The following is a 20,519-nucleotide window of genomic DNA, read 5'->3' on the forward strand; positions in this document are numbered from 1 at the left end:
TCTCTTTGCTGATTTCATCCCGGGCCATCACTTTGACCAATGAGACGAGCCTCCCAGTGAACCGGCCTGTCAGGTCCAATCTGGAGGGAGGGGGGAGGAGCTTGATCATTTATCTTTGAAAGTCTCTTCTTGCTCTCCTCATTTTGCAAACTTGTAGTGGCTTTCTGGTCCATTCCGGGGGGGGGGATCTTGATTGTTTTTCTTTAAATTTCATTATCTCTCTCTCCTCAATTTGCAATCTTACAGACTATCACTTTAAAGGCCTTGCAAGGAAAAATTCTCAGTGGAGATCTTATTGTCTTCCTAACTTTCCCAACACATGTCAACATCCATGCACGACACAGACTAATGTTTTTGAATACAGTACTTTGCTGGGGGGGCAAAACAATTATGTGAAAAAAATAGTACAGCCCCTTTAATATGTCTTCGGTATCACTGCAATCTAATTTAAATCTACTTCTGTTACTTTAGTGGAAGTATACTTGGTAGTTCAAGACTACAATGATGAACTGAACTAGCACTTTTGTATCTGCGACTAAATATTTTGACTAAGTAGCATTTTTTCCCCTCTTGTACTGTAAGTCATAGGCTACCTCATATGACTCTGGTTTGGAATCAGACTTTCTAATACAGTGAAGTATTTATATCTAGCCTACACTGTACCGTTTTTACTAAAGCTAATGAGTGCATTTTATACCCCCTCTCTTTCCCTGGCTTCATCTCCATTCCCTTTGAGCTCAGATGATCAGCACTAAGTCCGTGGCAGCACTGTGGTTCAAATGAGGTCAGAAACATGGTGTGCATTGCCTTGGGAGAATACACTCCCCACTAGTTGGGTAGACTTGTATTAGGGTAAGAGATTTCAGTTATTTTTAATGCGTTGGACATAAACAGCAGAGAAGCTCAAGCATTATGCACGATATGCCTTGCAATAATCCCCTACTTCCTTCTTCCCATGTGTACACAATCTGAAGAGGAAATGCTGTGTAGGCTACTGAGACAAACACTTGGGTAACTTAATATATAACGGTGAAGTCACATCCAAACCTGTATTCAACAACCTTCAGTTTAGGTGTAAATGCTTCCTCTGTTGAGATTGATTAATTTTTCAATGTTTGGCTCCGATCTGAAAACAGTTGCAAAATCCCATTACCACTAAACGTCGACAGTTGAACCTACGCTAAAATACATTATATTGCCATTGACCCAATGACCTTACCTAAAACTGCCTCTCAAGAAAGTTAAAAAATGTTTTTCGCACTTGCCCCAACCTTTGCACACTTTTGTACAAATACATACGGCATATTCCAGTAATGATCTCTGCAAAACCACATGAGAATCTTTGAGTTCGGGTATTGACGGAGTTGCTCGCAAACTTGGTGTGTTTTTGGAGCTGGGATAAGTAGGTGCATGTGTGTTTGTTTAAACTCGGCTCGGCTTCTCCTGACAAGTTTGATCTGAGTAAACAGGGAGCCAGCCAAATAGCAGCAGCAGAGCAGACAGAGGCGGAGAGAGAGAGAAACAGGGTCATTGAGTGAGTGCATTAGTGAGAAGGCAACGCCAAGCACTTCCTCCAAGTCTGCACCCTGGAGTCATGAACCGAACAGGAAGCTGGTATTTTCCCAGACTGACTTGACTTTTTGCAGCCCGATCCAACAATTGTAGAAGGGGATATTAATACAAGAGTGCCATTGTGCAACACGCCATTTCCCCTTGTCGCCTGATTTAGCCGTTTTGCATGCAATCTTTCCACTCCCAGTGTGGCTGGGTGGAGTTTTTATACATCAGAACATCAGATTTGGATTGCCACATTGCATTGTGATAATGGTCTGTTATAGTCTGAGAGAGATGAACTTGGAAACACAGATATGAGTCGAAAGCCTGTGGAGTCAGATGGCTAGACCTTGTTCTTTTTGTATTGTTGGAAGACCCCGAACAGCTTTCCAAAACGGAGAATTTGATATGAAATAGAAAGCCCTATTCAACATGGATTTTACACTGGGTGTTTTTCCATAGATGTCATCCTAGAAATTGATCCTTCTTGATGTATGAGATGATTAATATAGCAGCCAAATAGGTGTTTCTGACTTTAATAGTATGAAGTTTATGAATCACTAATGAGAGAAAACTGTAGTAATAGCCTTTCATTTGTTAGAATATATTCGCACCTAGAATTTCAAGTCTGATCAAAGCACTCCCATTCCTACTGTGAAATGTTATTTATGTCTTTTTGGTTCCAACTTCATAATATGTGTGTCTTTAGATATGTCAATCTATGTATATGATATGCAAGCTGAAGTTGGCATCTTTCTGTTTACTTGGTAAACACCTCGCACCTAAATGTGTTGAAATACCTCCACTGCATGTACTTTGCATTACTTAAGATTTAACTGATCAATATAGGCAATATGAGTCTGGTCCTTTGGGATTGGCCCAGACTTTATTAAAAACAGTGTTTGCAGCAGGTGCGGTATTACCCAAGCAGAGATAGCAGCCCCGCTTTGAATGTGAGATGAAATTACCTGTGAAGATGGATGCGTTTTCAAGTGCGCTTGACGTTGCTTTGTAAAAACATATAAATGGCCTGGCAAATGAAAGATTAAACTTATTTATTTTTCATCCAATTCACGCCTAAACCCAAGGCACATCGTTAGAGAAGGCCTGGTTTTGGCAGAATTCTTCACCTTTTGGAGACAGGTAGAACCAATAAAAAGGGGAAATATATGTTGGAGGAAAATTAGGTGTAAACATTACTTTCCTGGCCAGCACTATATACGGTATCTACTTCACAGAGACATCACTGTATATAAATGCCTGCTATCAACTGGGATTAAGTCCAGCAGGATGTGTTAATGAAAACGCTGATAAATATTGCATATAAGTTGCATACAGTAACATAAAGCTTCAAGATATAGGGCTGTATTCAAATGGTCTTTAAGCTAAACAGACAAAATGCATATTAAATGAAGGAATAGACATAACTACCCGTCAAAATACCACAACACCAAAAGGGTTCAGCATTATTAGGTTTAAAATAATGAGCCGAAGATGGAATGTTATCAACAATCTTAAATAAGCAATTACCGTGATGATGCATTGTGTCTGACTAGATTGTCTGGAAAAGTTATTACAAGCGGGCACATGCTTTAGTCCACTCCCCCGTTGCTCTTCACCTGAGTGCTCTACCTTGACCACCCATGTTGCAGTTGTTTCTGGCTGACTCTTGTTTTGCTCTCAGTGGGATCATTATTCAAGCCTCTCGTGCTCTTATGTCAAGGGCCAGATGGAAGACCCCGCAGGTGGCAACTGGGATATCCCATGAAACGATCCAGAATCCTGCTAAGAATAAAACATGGGAATTTGTATTTGGTGTCACAGATTGAACTTTTTTTTTTTTCCAAGCTTCTTATATGGCTACTCACAACTACTGTTACCCCTTCACTGGTCAAGGTGTCCATCATTGTGTGACAGGTTTTTTACTACTCCATATTTATAGGTTTAGGTAGCATGCTCCATTGCTTCGTGCTGCATTTTAATTTTAAATTCTGGCATGGCCTTGTCATTGTCTGACCATAACAAATGTGTGTCTCTCCCCTGACTGATTGCATAAGGGAAACAAAACATGGCATTGGATATACCCCCATGATACTATGTTTTTTTATTGCTAAAATGCTCACGTTTCATTGTACTTCACCCTCATAAAACAAATGCAGGCGAAGATCTTATTACTCCACATAGTACAATAACATTACATGCTTTATATGAAATGGTTTATATTTCAATCCACAAAACTGTGTACAGTACCAAAAGTGTGCTGATACCCTGCAGAACAATTGCATTAAGTGCTTGCACCTCCTTTGCCTGCTGTAAACATTTACTTTTGTCCTCTTTAAACTTTCTTCCAGTCTCTATTTAAAGGGCAGACGCTAGTAAAACTACCCAGCTGTCTGCTTGTTCTTTCTCTCGCTAAACCTTAGCCAGCTGTCTGCCCTCCACTTTTGACCTTGTTTTGATGAACGCTGCGGTGTGTGTGTGTGCGCACGTACAAATGCATGCATGCTAGTGTGTGCATACATGTCAGTGGGCTTTGAGCGTGCCCTTCGACCTTTTCTGACTGACAGACTAAATCTAGCTACCCAACCCCTCTCTCTTTGCCCTCTTCTCCTTTTCACCCCAGTGTTTCCTGACTGATAGCCTGTCAGGGGGGGACAAGCTATAGCTCCCCGGGCTTTGGTTTGTTTGGGTGCGAGTGTGAATTTCCTTGTAGACGGAGGAGGCGGCGGAGTAGAGAGAGAGAGAGGGAGATAGACATATGCAAAAGGTGTGCACAGGCTGAAGGGTCATAGAAGGAAGACACTGTCCAGACACCTCAAAAATAACAAGTCGTATAGTCGTATATAGTCGCATTGCAGCGTGAGTTGTGTGTGTGTGTTGTTGGAAAGACTATCTGGTAATTATTTAGTCAGGCCTCGACCTTTGACACTGTCCTTTGACCTTTTGCATCCTGTGTAACTGGGGGAGAAGATGGACGCACTCATTCATATGCATACACACCCACATTCACGCACAGAGGCCTCAGGGTGAGGGGGTTCAGTTCGTGTGGGCAGGCACCAAATTGAGAGTTTACCATTTTTGTTTCTCCATTACACGCACTTTATGGAGGGGAATCATGTTGAGGGAAGGTATTATAGATTGGAATTGACCTGCTTGACTCCTATTAATGAAACCGATTCTAGTCATTTTTGTATATTGTAGGAGTGATTCATGAGCAGCAACATTTTAGTTTAATAGGAATAAAAAAAAAATCTCCACAAAAGGGGTTACACAAGAGGCCCTGGAAATGATCTGTTTTAGCAAGATAGTCTTAAGCACCTCTAATTCTAAGAATATTTTAAGACTGGGCTGAGTTTATATCTACCTGCTTGCTTCAGAACAATTTAGGCTTACTTACATACTTCAAGTGGCACTTGAACCTTCTGTTTGTATTTCAGTTGATAAGATACTAGGTTTGTCAAAAAATAAATTGATCTTCAGATACCAATCGCCGGTATATTTTATATCAAAACTAGATATGTTGATACTTAACACTATATACTATGCTTTATACTTCTAGCGTTTTACATTTTATGCCATTAAATTGAGTTTTAAGGGGAAAACTCATATATTCCATACAATTAGATGAATAAATAAACAAATAAATGCTATAAAGACTGTCAATCAATGTATCCAAAGTTAACCTAAAAAGTTTTTGTAGTTGTTGTTGTTGTTGTTGAATCCATCTGTTTTGTGTATGGATTTTTCCCTCAGTATCAAAATCGCATTTCAATTTTAATATAGGCCTAATAACAACACTATCATTACCTTTTGTATATTTTCCAGTTTTAGATCTGACTTAATCTAGATTTAAAATGTGGTTTAGCTCAAGTGATAGTTATACTTAAGTATATAAAAGCTTGAGAACCACTGCTTTGGACTTAAAAATATTCCTCTGATTATGCCGGAGTCAAATTTGTCTGAATTTACGGGACATTTCACCAGCATAGGTAGCTTTGAGCCTGTTTTGTAGCGATAACATCAGTCCAGAGATCTCATTAGGGTTTGTTTAGTCCATAATTTTGTTTGTCCATTTGTGGTATAAAACAATGTTAATAGTTAACAGATACGACTGGACTTTTTCCATATAAGGTTACTGAATTAATAATAGCCTGCGATTAAACCCACTTGTCCACAGATGGCCTTAGGCCATTCAGCTGTGTGGATCTGAAGCCATGGAGATGACCAAGTGCTGCCCCAGTTCGGTAACCAATCTTAAATGATGTGTTTTATAGTTTTAGATTCGGATGTACTTCCTGCTCTAAACTCCTACAGAAAGAGTCATTATGGTTGGAGTGTCTGTAGCCGCAGGCTGACATGTTCCCGGGTGACTGAGTTGACTTGTTGTTTGGGTGAGACAGTGTTTGTGGGGAGATGCTAACAGGCGTCTGCTTGTGTATGTTAGCTAAACAGACCCTGTCCTTAGTACCAGCATGAACTTGGGCTTCCTGGTCTTTAATGTTGTCTGTTACTGCTCTGGCTGACACAGGGCTTTTTCAAGTGAGTCATCTTCCTGGCACGCCGCCATTATTCTTATTCCCTGCAATGTTTGTTGTTCTTAGAACCACCATTATTAAATGAATAAAGCTTAGAAGAGCACTTGCCAAGTTTAAATAACCTTTACTGTATAGTGTTTCTACATTTTTTCACGTACTATAAACACCATTCTTTCCATATCCTTACTTACCCTTTTCCTTATAGTGTGCTGCAATGCAAGTGAAAGAACAGCGTGGAAGTGAGCAAACTATTACATTCAGCATAAAGGTGTTTTCGTAAGAAAAGGCCTGACACCCAATTTATCTTGTTACACAAACCATGAAAGAGGAAAGGTGCGATTTTGGGGCGACAGTAGCACACATGATTGGAAGGATTGGGGGCTCGAATCCCGGCTCCTGCAGGTGCACACTGCTGTTTTGTCCTTCAGCAAGACACTTCACGCACTTTGTCTCCAGTGTCTGCATATATTGGTGTATGAATAAGAGTGTGATTGGGTGAGTGGTTCCTTGCTGTAGCTTTGAATGCCTAAAGTCTTCATAGGGATGAGTATGTGCACGTTCTGTAACTTTCAGGGTGCACAAAGGCCTTTTTCCCCAAATCCAGACTTCTGTGTTCATAATGAAGTAAAGTTAAACAACACCATGCACTATTTGGATTCTACGAATGTGGAAAAAGAACATCTGGTATTAGCTTAACAAATCAGCAGTTACTGACTGGCTCCCAAAGCAGTGACTGACCACGAACATGTTGCTAGTGTCAATATTAACAAGGGGTTTGTGCATATTGTGAACAAAACTGATTAATAGCGAATCATTATTTTGACGATAACGTACGCCACCCAAGAGGGATGTTCTCGAAGTTCCCAGAGGTGTTGGTTGTCAGGACTGCAGCTGTGAGCTTGTTCAATGTCACCTCACACCAGAGCAGGGCCTGGTGACACTTCACCTTTGGACGGATGACCTGTGACCTTCGGAGAAATGACCTCTGACACTAACAGGTCCTAATGGTGCAGAGAGGACCGGCGGTGACAGGAGACAGATGGAAACACACACGATGGAGGCAACAGACACAGGGACACAGTAATAGAGTGGTGAGGGTGGCTTTGCAGGCCTGAGCAATCACACGCACACACACACACGCAGGCAGGGGCATAGAGAGCTCACCTTACAGGAAACTGCTGAGACACGCAGCTTATTTCTGTTTCCATGTTTATAGATTAAGCAGACAGACTCCCCGGTTCACATGGTGTAATCAATTCTCCTTGTTTTGTGTAGCGGAGACAAACTTTTAGCTCAGACACCATTGTCCGTTTGACAAAGTACTCCCCACTTTCAGGAAGGGTCCCCTTGACTTTGCTATATTACTACTGCTACGTAAGTTTGCACTAACACATGTATGCATACACCTAAGCTCCAGTAATTGAGTCTTGTGAAGGTTAAACTGGACACAAACTAATTTGTTTAGGCCTCCGAGGGCTTCCGACTCTAAAAATAATGAGCGTCATAGTTTACCCTTTCCTAAACCTCCCCAGTAGACCACAGATGGCCTTTCAATTACCAAGCTAAAACATGCAGAATTTCTATGCATGGCATTATCAATGAGTGTACGAGAGAGACCACATTTTCAGCTTCTATGAGTAAGCCTATGTGCATGTGCATACAGACTAGTGGCCATACTGGCAATGATGCCCACAGGCGAGGCTGCAGTGAACTCATCATCAGTGGATATTTCGGTTTGTTTGTTTTTTGCACATGGTGATCAAAATGTGAACTTTGTTGTCACATCTTGCCCACACAGAGCAGAAGTAAGACACTGCAAAACAAAACACATAGCACTGTTCAATCAAAGTGAAACTATATGAAACTGCAAAGACACAAAACGCCTCAGTTTTCCGAGAGGAAAAAAAAAAAGACAGTATCATCAATATATAGAGTTTTAAGAGTTTGTGTGTTAGTTTTGAGAATTGTGTGGAGCAGTGTCTCACTTCTGCTTCTGTGTTCACTTTCTGAATCATGTGTGCTGTGAGTAAAAATGGGTGTTGTGCAAAATTGTGTCCAGATTTCTGAAAACAGAGTGCAAGAGGTTTGGAAACTGTGTGCAAACTGTGAATTATGTTCAAGGCTGTTTTTGAGAAATGTGTGCAGTCGTGCCTCTTTGCCGTCAATGGAATTTAGCATCAATTGATAAAAACTGTACGACAACAGTTGTAGTCAATTTCTCTAATGATCTGTTGCTTATGATCTTAGAATTACTTTAATATAACCCTACAAAGTTTTTTTTTAATGTAACATTGCTTTTCTTTTTCTTCATTGTATTATGCGCTAGGGATAGTAATACAATAATATCCTTGATGTAGCTAATTAATTCGTCTTGTATATGTAAACATAGCTTGACTGTTTATTCAACCGCTCTGTCTCTGTAGTATTCTGTTTCTACAAGTGTTTATATAAAGCAGTAGCCTCAAGGACCCCATGCAAAAACACACAGTGTCAGATTACTTTGTAAATTTGCTTACCAGGCATTCTGTGTTGGGGTCACCACTTTTCACCCCTGCACTGGAGCAATCCATAAAAAACAGCCCGTTGGGAGACACTGAAGCCAATAGATACTAAGTTAGTTACTGTCTGCCATCGCGGGTGACTTCTTGCACTGTCCCTTATCTAATAAAAACATAATGTTACGATGGAAGATTTTAACCTCATCCATCAAGCTTTCTACTGCATTTCACAAAGGTTTTTATTTGGAATCTTTGTGGGATTATGGGCTGAGAATGTGCGCTTTTTGTTTGTCTGGGTATTAGTTTGTAATTATAGATGATTAGTGACTGTTTTCGTAGCTAAATTACTCTATATACTGCAGATTACCATATCCACATTGGGGTTGTATTTCTGATCATCCAAGTAATTGTGATTCCAGGAACAAAAAGTCACAAGAAAGCTTTTTTTTTTGGCCCAGCCTCTTGTCCATCTTAACTGACAGAGATGGGTCGGTCAAAAGTGAATTTCTACATTGCTACAAAGAAATGGGTGGTAAATATGATTTGCCTTTGCTGCTACAAATAGGAACGGACCAATAAGGCAAATTAAATTACATTGATTTATTTTGTATTAGTATACCTTGCTGTGTCTACACTTGATAACTCTGACTGGAAACTAGTGTTTACAATTGTCAATGAAATTACCATCATGGGGGGAAAAAAACAGTTCCTGTAATTTGCAACACTGTTCAACAAAACAAATGTAATAACATACAAACATAATAACATCCTGAGGTTTTTCACCAATTCAGAATCAAACATTGTTTTGAAGGCAGCACAGCGTCTCACAAGTTGGCAGTAGGGATACTTTTAGACTTATTGTCAAGCAGAGTGTGAAACCTACTTTTGAGTGACAGTCCGAAGTGACTTTATATAGGAGATGTTTGCTTAAATTTGCCTTTTCTTTTTTTATAAATTGGCTCTTACTGTGCGGAGATGAGATGAGACAAAAAGTTGTGAGAGACGCAGAGATGTATGCAAGTTCCTACTGTTTAGGAATATATAATTCTCTATTGATATGCTAAAAAGACATTTGGGATTAGGGGTTTTTAAAGGCAGATATCCACTGGGGAGTTCTGGGCTAGCGGAGGGTAGCTGCATAATCAGCTCCACTATCAGCTAACTGATGTTGTGCATAATAGAGATGGGATTTCTGGGTCAGCGTCGGTGTGACTGCTCTATGGGTGTGCGACGCGCTTGGGGTTTGAGGCGGGGGGGATGGTGGGATCCTTTTCATCTGGTAGACTGTGTGCGCATGTCCTCATGTGTTTGAGCCGCTCGCGTGAAGGCTAGACACTGCATATCCATCTATATGTGTAAGTGAGGGTTAGTGACCTTTTTGCCCACAGGGAGGACAGTCTCGTCTTATTACTGAAGAGTCAGACGGGAAGTAAAACGCGGTGCTACTGTAAGTCACATAAGGTGGACAGTGCATGTTTTCTTGTTGTCAAAGTTCACTTATCCATTACCGTGATGAGCTGAAAAGTCCATGGCTGACGTTTGTGGTCACTCCATGGGGTAAGTTAACGCACTAATTGAATCATATGGAAGCGTGTGGGCGTTGTAGGTATATAGGAACTAATACGGGGGTGGAAGGCAGTGAAAGGAGTGGTCAGATGTGATTGTTAGCTTATCCGCGGCCAAGTCGGGATTGCTATGTGTACAGAGCGTGGGTGTCCATACATGAGCATCTAGGATTACTCATGACTCAAGGGGCCTGTAAGTTTAGCTCTGAAGCCTCCTCGGGTAATTGTTTCAACCGTATTTACCTCATTTAAATCTACTGCAGTCACGCCCATAGCACAGCATGTGATAGACAGAGAACTGGCATGGCTATTGTGTGATTAACCGTTGGGGGAGCGACTGTCATGATAATCCCGGAAAAATACAGAATAGCGCCGAGATTCAAAGGGACCCACAACAGAGGCGGCCAAGACCTCAAAGAAGCCCACCACCTCATGATCACAGGCTAATGTGGTTGGAGGTTCCTATACTTATTACAGTCATAATCTAAACTGTGCCTGAGTTCGTGCTACTCCAAACCTACACACACGCCACAGAGGAGATCAGATTCCTTAACTATTTGTGGTGAAGGCTCCTGGCTCCCGGTGCCTTAAGCCTGCGCACGGATCACACTGAGGTAATGACATCAATCTACCGCCATTTTGCCCAGTGCTTTTATCCACTTTGGTAATTTAAGTTGCTCTGGGCTCCGGCTGTGCAGAGCAGAACGTGTTACTTTTAGGCTGGTGAAGTTTTCTCCAAACTGCAAACTCCATGCTTAGCGTGTTATATAAAGTCTGTATATGACTGTGGAGTCGAATATATTAGTTTCATGCAAAAGTGAAACAAATATGCAAAATCCGTTCTCATGGGAAAGGATGAACGTGAACTTTAGAGTGCTTACCACAACAGTCAGTGCAGATAATGCTATGGTTGAGGTGTTCTTTTTTGTTCCTGCAGAAAAACAAAATTGGTAACACTTTAGAGTACAGCCTGCGAGTTCCATGTGTAGGGGAACAAGAAAGTAATTCCACATGTAAGAATAGGTACACATTAAAGTACAAGGTGTAAAGGTGTACATGGTGTAACAAAGTGTAGACACAGGTGTTTTGGCTGTCACATAGATGTGCCAGCTTTATAAATGGCACACTAGTTTCATTAAAACATACCAATTAAGATCAACCATGGATTCAATACAACTTACTCAATTGCAGAACTTATATACTGGAAAGCAGAGGGGAAAATGACGAAATGAAACATGTCGATTCCCTACGCGGATTAAAAGGGGTGCTATATTGTAAGGCGTAATAACACCAGGAGCAGTAATATCTTCACTTTACTGCTTTAATTGCTGAGAAAATCAACATGTTTAATTTTGTATAACTATGCTTGGATCGTGTAATTGCTCACGTAACAATATTTATATAGGGTAAACGTGGAAGAGCTTGGTCGCTTCTAACTTCACCTCATTTGACCCCATAGAGGAGAGGAGGAGAGGCTAAATGCTAACAACATCTTTGGTCTTTTTGCGTGACTGAGGGCACACGTAAAGACCAGACAGGTACGCATCAACTCGTCTAAGCTCAGGTAAGAACATATCTCCGTATGGAAAAACGGTGGCTTATAAGAGGAAACAGATGAGTAAAGAGCAACAAGGTAGAATAAGGGGAAACGACCGCATAACTAACTGTATGCAAATACACCACACCTAATGTGTAACTACATGTTAGCTCATGCTGTGTTCTAAAGTGAGATGCCGTGTACCAGCCACCTAGTCAAAGGTGTTCAAATTCCACACAAAACTGAATCCGGGACCGTTTTGCTCTATGCCACCCTCCTACCACTTCTGTTTCTACTTGTTTTTGATATAATGGTACTACTTCTTTTCACGCATCTACCATACTTTAAATAATAACCGGCCACTATTACCCTGCACTCCTGCCCACATTGCAATACATCAAATGACAAGTTTGGTTTTGCCTTTGGGTTTGTTTTTTATTCACTTTAAACATTTATGTCATGTTTAAACTATTTGTTGGGCAACTACATTACACACACAACCTCACCTATGCAGCAAAAGAGGTTTACCAATCCTCTCAAGTGTTTTGAGATAATCTTCACCTATTGTTTGTCATACTAGACCGGCTTTGCACTTACATTCAGTTTATAGCATAGGTGAAGGTGTCTAAAAGGCATAACGGCATAATAAGTTGAGAGAGAAAAAAGGCTAATCCCATTTCAAATAAATCATCAAGTATGGCAGTAAAATTCTCCACGGCTTTACACTGTTAAGGCTTATATATCCAACCTCCTGCTTATGACCTAAATACGACTGCAGTGTCCTTCCTGATTATGCTTAAACTGCTGAGCTGGAGACCTTTGCATTGACTGTTTGATTGGTAATATGCAGATATCATACCGTCAGATGATTGAGTTGCAATTGTTATTCATAGAAGTGTATCCTTTGTAGGAGAGAGCCGCGAGATGGATGTGATAAGGTTAGCCGGGAAGATTGATGGACACCGAGGCAGGCTGAGGAGGAAGAGCCGAGGGGAAGCGGAGCGTTGGACTGAGACCAGATATGGGGAAGAACAGAAAGGATATACAATATAAAGGAAAAGAGTTAAAAGATGGAGAGACAGGGAAATGTATAGAAGCCACAACTGAAGTCAAGATAGACACCGCTCAGCCCCCCCCTTGCTCCCTATGATGCAGGCTGCAGAGGGTCTGGCTTTCCTACAGCATGGTCCCCTCTCTAAACATCTCATATGTATACCCTCTAACCACATCACAAAGCTTGCATATGTGTGTGTGCTGTGTGAGTGCAGCTGCTCCCAGGCTAAAGAACAGGCTCAGTGTGTCAGGGCTGTGTGTTGATCTCATCTGTCTTTTTATTGCCTGATCCCACTCTCTCTCCCTCCCTCCCTCTCTCTCTCTTTCCCTCTCTCCCCCTCCCTCTCGCTCTCTCTTCCCCTCCTCTCTATCTCTGTCTCTCCCTCTCTCTTTCTCCCCTCTGTCTCCCCTTCTCTCTCCCTCTCCCCCTCTCTCTTTCCCATCTCTCCCCTTCTCTCTCTCTCCCTCTCTCTCCCTGTCCTTCATCTGTTTCCTTCACCTCCAACACCTCTGTGCAATTGCTACTTAAGGCTCAAATATGACATTAGCATTTGTACTTGTAAAGGTTGTCATCGATATTATTAGCTGTAGCATCAATATTTTCTGTGTTTAATAACTTTACAAATGAGGTTGTCTGGGACTTTTCAATAAGGTCGACAATGACTGGGATTTTTTTTACTTTGCTATAACCTTTTAATACCATTGTGTTCCATTCATTTTACTCCACAAACACATTTAAACATAGTAAAAATTGGTACTTAATTGTTGGTAAATTTACACCACGCAATATTTATGGATGTCCTTTTTTATTGAAATCGGTTATAGTCAGTTGTCAATTGCGATTCATAATTTGCTTTTTGTTGGAAAAAAAAAACATATGGTTCACTCAGAATGCACATGGGATTGTTTACAAACACTTACAAGGTTTATATCCAGTTGAAGATGATAGTCATCTCTCCATATGGGTCATTCATGTGCTAACCCAGCAGGATGAGAGTGAGATGATGGTTTTCCCATTAATATTTCATTCTGGTTTACATAACAGTGGCTCTGCTCTATTGTACCACTAAGTGAATCTATAATTACCAAATGCAGTCTCTTTTACGCGTCTTGCCCTAACATTGTCAAAGAGTTTTCTCTGTAGCTTTAAATTAAACTCTCCTCTTCATTTTCTCACCCTTCCTCTTCCTCTACTTGCCACATAAACATGTTCTGCTCTTTCTCCCAAATGCCTGTAGAAAAAGTCAATCAGAGATAAAAGATGGGAAAGCCACTGGTGATTCCAAAATGTGTTTGAAGTAAGAACAAAAGCCTTAATAGCGTCAGTCTGGAAGCTCTTAAAAAGTCTTCAGCCATGCCACTGATGCCCAGGCCAACTCTGTGAGTTTTGACAAAATGAATGGCATTTTGACCAAGTCCAGACTTTTTGTTGTTTAACATCAGATGGTTTAAATATATGAACCGTTTTAATGAGAGCCAATGTTTCCTTTCATTTCCTTTTTGTGTATGCCTTGTTACTTTGATTCATTCAAGCAAAAGAGAATGAGACACATCTTAGTCTGAATATTGGTCTGACCATGCACTTTACTTTCACTGCAAGAAAACATGAGAACATACTATCATATGGCATGATGGATATTAAGTTTGGCTATTCCTTCCTATATTCCTTCCTATGTTGCCCCTACTGACCCATCACTCATTTACTTTGGCTTGGATACAGTAGCAAAATGTCATGTCCAATATCAAACTCATACGATTCCCAAGTATCATTGTACACACAGGTTATGGGCACAGGTCAATGCAGGACTGTAGTAAAGGCTGGGATTTTTTCAGGAAGGGCATCCGGCATTAAGCTATTACAACAACATAAAACAACACTATTGAAGCAGATGATGGCAAACCCATGAGGGGGGAAAAAACCCCAAGTGTTGGATCCTAGAGTCTTGTAACCACCCATGCAAATATAGTTAGGCTAATACATTTCCATGCCGTTTCAAATGGCTATTTTTGCATCAGTTGTGGTCCAACCTCAGTTCCTTCTCCTTCAATCTACCATGCATGAGTCAAGTTCTTCTATAGCCATTTATAACTGAGCCAGACAGACACCATAAACGTCTGCAGCTGGCCCCACCCTTTGGCATATAGTATTTTAGACATTGTGTCAATAGACTTTAACGCTGACGAGGCAGAAATATGAGGCGCTAAAGGGAAATAATTAGGTAACGTTTGTGTATATTTCTGCCACCTCTAGTTATTAAAATGAAACAGATTCAAACAGTTTCTCATTTTGTCAGATACTGTTTTTCATATTTCATGCATGAGAAAATACAGCCTATGAAAACAAACCAATAAAAAGCCTCGCCAAGATTTGGATTGCTCAATGACTTCTGTAATATCACCATCTCACATACTTGGAAATACTAGAGAGCTATTGAAGTGGAGATAATTCACAATGAGTGTGTAAAGAAAGACACAGAAAATAGCATTTGATGAAAATATTTCAAGGAGAATTTTGTCAATTCATCTTAGCAAAAGTAAACAAACATCATAATGTGCAGCGTGCAAAAGCTTTCACAATCTCAAATCTGACTCTTTGCCTGCAGCACCTCACCCAAAGTATCTTTTATCCACTCATTAAATATTATTCAGTTCTCCGATTGTGTTTACCTATGTGTGTTTTTCCTTCTCTCTCCCTGTCAGGTCCTCTCAGACATTTGGCGGACTGTGAAGGTAACAGACGATGCCCATGAATGATGAATGATGACTGGAGGTCCGCCTGATGCCAACTGAATACATATTACATGGCACATCCAGCCGTACTCTGGCCTTCTCGCCACAAAACGCATCACATCATTGACTGAGCGTCCCCCGGCAACACCGCGCTACCATCTGAGGAGGGATCTAAACATATTCAGACCGCTCTGCCGATTCCTAATAAATCGACTTTGGGGAAAGATTTCGCATTCACAAACTTGGAGTGTATATTTTTCTTTTTCTGCAAGATGATATACTGTAGTGTTTGGAAACTTGTTTTTGACCTGTGTACTTTTCAGTTTATCTAATCTGGTAGTGGTTTTTTTTCTGTTTGACCACTTTTCAAATGAACATTGTGTATACCGATTTATAAATTTCTACTCCCTATGCCTCAGGAGTGTTGTCGAATATTTATAAAATGGTCAATTAAAACGACTATTCAGTAAAGGACAATGTTTTATGTTCAAAATAAAACTAAAAGAGTGTTGAATTCATTCATTTTATTGTAAAATTTAGACTACCTGTCAAGATTATGTTTAGATATCATTCTAGTTCACCTTTTTGTAATATTCTGATAACATGCCAAGTGCCCCCTAAAGTTCTCGAGTACCCCTGGTTGGGAAACACTGGTCTAGACCTCTGAAACCACAACATAATTCTCCTGCCGTGTAAATGGAATAGTTCATTTAAAACAATTGACAAACAAGCTGTCACAATATTTAGTACAATGTTCATCTCACGTTGATTCTATAGGCTATTGAGGCTAAAGCACATAAATAGCAACTAAAGGCCAACATGTTTGCCTATCATTGTTTGGATTAGCAATACTAAATTCAAAAAACTGAAATAAATGAAATAACACATTAAAATGAATCATTTACTCTCTTTTATAATGGGGTGGAAAATGTTTGGATCTCCCTAGAGTTCCATATTTACGCCAAGAACTAATTTCACCTTTGGTCCGTTATTGATCTCTGCTGAAATTTGAATTACCATGTGCAAAATAATCTTGGTGAAAGGCTAATGCGACGCACGAATACAACAGGATGATACATTTGCACTTTTTCTCCCAAAAGTGTACACACTAGCTATTGTATTTAATGTTTATGTGAGCTCTCAGTCGTACAGGAGTTTCCATTGTAGAGAAAGAATTTGAAGCTGTCATTTGTACTTAGTAGTGTTGCAATCGTTTCGTCACTACTCACTAGTAAGCTTGAGAATTTTTTTTTTTTTTTTTTTTTTTTTTTTTTTAGCAATTTGAGCATAGCATTATAGAATAAATGGGTGGTACCATTATTACAAATTAAATATTTAAATCAGAACTAAGTAACTCATCATGTCCCTAGAGGCCATAAGCGGCACTGCAGGTGTCCGAGCATGTTGCATTTTTTTTAATGAATTAATTGTCCGTGAGAGTAAATACTACGATGACAGAAAAGACAAAGGGAGAGAGCGATATTGTACATTGTGCCACAACTCAATGACACAATGGAGATCTTTTTTTTTTCACTCAAACTTGGCTGTAAACACTGCTAATATGGCGCTAGCCCGCAGTTAGCTTTGCCCGCTAGCTTGTTAGCTTCTTCGGAGCAGGGAAGTTGCAAGTATGATTTTCTGGACAGAGACGCCCGGGGAGATGATCATCCCATCAACACCTGTATTACCCCCAGAGGGACTACGAAAGGATTTATTATGGTAAACAAGTTACTTAGTTCTTATTTAAAGACAACCTGTTGATATGAGTGTGCAATGTTGTTTTTGAGTATTTGCCTCTGCACCTAAAGTAAGATTTCTTGGAGTGCGTAACTTTATCTTTGTGTATACCTTTACATGTTAAACCCTTCCTCTGGTTCAGGATACATTTGGCCTGCTGCCAATTTGTTGCCGATGAAGCTTCTGGGATAAGAACACTTAGTTTGAGTGCTCTTAAGTACAGATGATTACGAACCTTTATCTATGCTTCATGTACCACAAGACCCCCATATTATCTAATCAAGAGTCCAATTAAGAGTCCTAAAAACGACATATTTTTTCTTTTAGTCCTGTAGTATTGTGTGTTTGGCCCTAATAGCTTACCTTCCTTTGGCCTGACTGTGATCTCTTCTGAAGTACAATACAAAGATCGCTGGGATAGATCATTAAACTTACATTCATTCGTATTAGTTGAGCACTTTCTTCTCCCATAGAGAGACACTTTGTACCTAATGTATAGCACAGTATGTTTTTTCGTGGCAGCCCCAGACATGTTAGCAGACATGTTTACATGCTCTGTGTGTCTGTGCAAAGGCCTGTCCCCTGCTCCTCTGTCTGCATGTTCTGTAGTCAAACATGTGCACTTAGCCCACTGCTCTGTGAGAGTGTCTGTTCCTATGTAGGTCACCAATATATTCCTGATGAGCTGTAGTCCTCTGGAGAACTGTGCAGATACGGGGGCCTAAATTAGACACTATTATCTTTCCTTGTGTGTGGGTAGCAGTATATCAGGACATGGGCCCCAGTGGCATGTCAGCTCCCGCATGCATGCTCTTACTTTGAAAGAGCCACGTCATTAGCATGCCTGTCCGTGTGCATAGGTGTTAAAGCTGCTTTTTTACATAACGCATGCGTATGTTGTCATGTATGTGAAAGTGACATGCAGGCATCAGCTGACAGCTCAGTAGCCCGTTTGCGGCGGCGCTGTAAATGTAATGACTGTTGTTCCCCCAAAGCATAATGTTTTTTTCCAGGCCTGAATGATAATAACATGGAGAACGGAATTTCGAGACAACAGTTGCACGGGCTGTTGTCATAGCAGAATGGAAATGGAAAGTCAAAAGGTACAAATTAAGCCGTGCATAATGTAATCAGGGGTTTTGAAGAGAGACAGGAGGGGGAAAAATAATGGAAAATGACAATTCCATGTTTTAAAAAACGATCTAAAAGTGACAATGTTTACTGTGTAGTATCGGCAGAAATGAAAGCGTTTACTTAATGACATTCAAACATTTTTTTCATCATGCAAACACCAAACTCAAAAATAGAAAATACAATAGAATAGGCAATCCTCGGTTGTGCTCAAAGAATGAAATAATTGAGTAATGTGGTTTACAGTTAATGACCGATACCAACATACTGTAACATATGAAGAACATTACATTTCCACTTTTTATATATAGAAGCATCTGCCATTTTCCAGAACTATTCATTGACCAGCACCTAAATTTCCATTTTATATTTCGAAAAGAACAACTTGGCTTTGACTGTGGCCACTTAGCTAAACTATTCAGTGTAATCCCTCTCATTTAGCCTGTCTGCTTTAAGCCCTTCTGCAGTCTGTATAAGTCACTCTGACAATGCAGCAGCAGACAATCTGTCATCCCAATTCTACATCTGAGCCTGAGCCCAGCCCCCTAAAAAAGTTACAGTCAAGTCGTGAGGGATGAATGGAGGGGAAAATGTCTACCTTTGAAAAGCTCCATGCTTTGACCAAATCATATGCTGTCACTCCTAAGCTTTAGAAGGCCTGCACTTTTCATCAAAGCCCTTGATGGCTACCTTTCACAGCACTGCCGAATACACCCTCAAAAGCTTCCCTCCCCTCTCTCTCTCTCGCTCTCCCTCTCTCTCCGTCTCACCATCTCTCCACTCCATCCCTTTCCCAAATGTTTTTTCACCCCCCTCTCCCCAATCCTTCCTATCCCCTTGTCCTTAATCCTTGCACCCCTCCCTCGTTCCCTTCCCTCCTCAATCAAAACCACAAATCCCTCCAGGTTTTTTTTTTTTCCCTCCCTCCTCTCTCCTCTTTTCTGTTATGTGTGACTTCAGTTCTGTCAAGGTAGATGAAACAAGATAGATTCAGATTCATCACAGCCATAACCTGCCACCATTATAATCCGCTCCTATTCTTCCCATGTGGCTCTCTAGGTCCCCGTTACCGGCCTTTTCGGGGATTTATTTGCATATTTGTTCCCCCTTTGTTTCTTTTGATAAATTATTTACCACACTCTGGAATGACAGCCAAGATCACCGATGATTACTGTCACGGGCGATGGGCTGTTTAGTTTTTTTTTTTTTCTTTCTTCCCTTTATAATTATTCCCTTTTTTCCACACGATTTCAATCAAGTTTTTCCACTCGTGTATCCCTCGTGACAACTGACGAGAAGCAGAAGAAAAAAGAAAAAAGGAAAAAAAAACACGCACATACATTTAGGCAGTGTGGAAGCTGGCGGGGAAAAAGTAGTTGCCTTTGTTGTCGTAATGATTACAGAGTGGGGAAAAAGCAGGGGGAAATGAGAAGAGAGGGGATCGAGAGGAGAGATCAAATGAACAAAAAATGAGCAATACAAATTTGCTCCGGGGTCCAGCTCATCTTACTCCCACACATGGACAAGAGAATATACATTATAGACGCCCCATATCATGCCTGCGATATGGGAAGCTATTAGGCATAGATGAAATAATAATAGGCTACAGAAAGTAAGAGGAAAGGGTGGTTCCTATCATATAGGTGTCTCAAGGGTTGTTCAGGGCTGACCAACAACTGTCCAAATCAAATTTCTTTTCACACGTGGAATAGTGGATTACCATCTGCATAGATTAGCAACACATATGAACAGCGTTGCTTTTGTATAATGGGTTGGATAATGTAATCGTCTCGAATTAGATTTTAGGATATAAAAAAAAGAATGTGTAAAGGCCCTATCCTGATATTTTCTAATGCTGCTGTACAGATGTTTGCGAACATAAAAATGTTGTGCTCTCTGCATAATCATACAGCCTTTTGATTGTTTCTGAACCACACTAGTTTTTGTAGTTTACATAACTGCTCCCTGAAAATTGTAAAATGGGCTCAGACAAAAACTCACCTCGGTGAAGTATGTTGTTGGTGAAGTGTTTTTAGAAAGGCGTTAGGAAAGTTAGGAAGGGGTTTGGATCACAACAAACAATTTAAACTGTACACACTTCCTGTTCATTGTTTTTTAAAAAGATCACCCAAACACAAATCCCCTCTCTGGTAGAATTTACTGCCAGACATGTTTTAAT

The 20,519-nt window shown here is 40.5% G+C and overlaps 1 long non-coding RNA gene across 2 annotated transcripts in view; it reads left to right on the forward strand.

Annotated features, from left to right (window-relative positions):
- Positions 1 to 15,808, forward strand: part of LOC306967353 — a 91,035-nt gene extending 75,227 nt beyond the window's left edge. For both annotated transcript variants that reach the window (XR_013793181.1, XR_013793182.1), the window contains exon 5: positions 15,443 to 15,808. This is a non-coding gene — a long non-coding RNA (uncharacterized lncRNA). The remainder of the gene's footprint in view (positions 1 to 15,442) is intronic.
- Positions 15,809 to 20,519: the final 4,711 nt, after the last annotated feature.

This window comes from Gobius niger (genome assembly GCF_951799975.1).
Source record: "Gobius niger genome assembly, chromosome: 8".
Classification (NCBI taxonomy): Eukaryota; Metazoa; Chordata; class Actinopteri; order Gobiiformes; family Gobiidae; genus Gobius; species Gobius niger.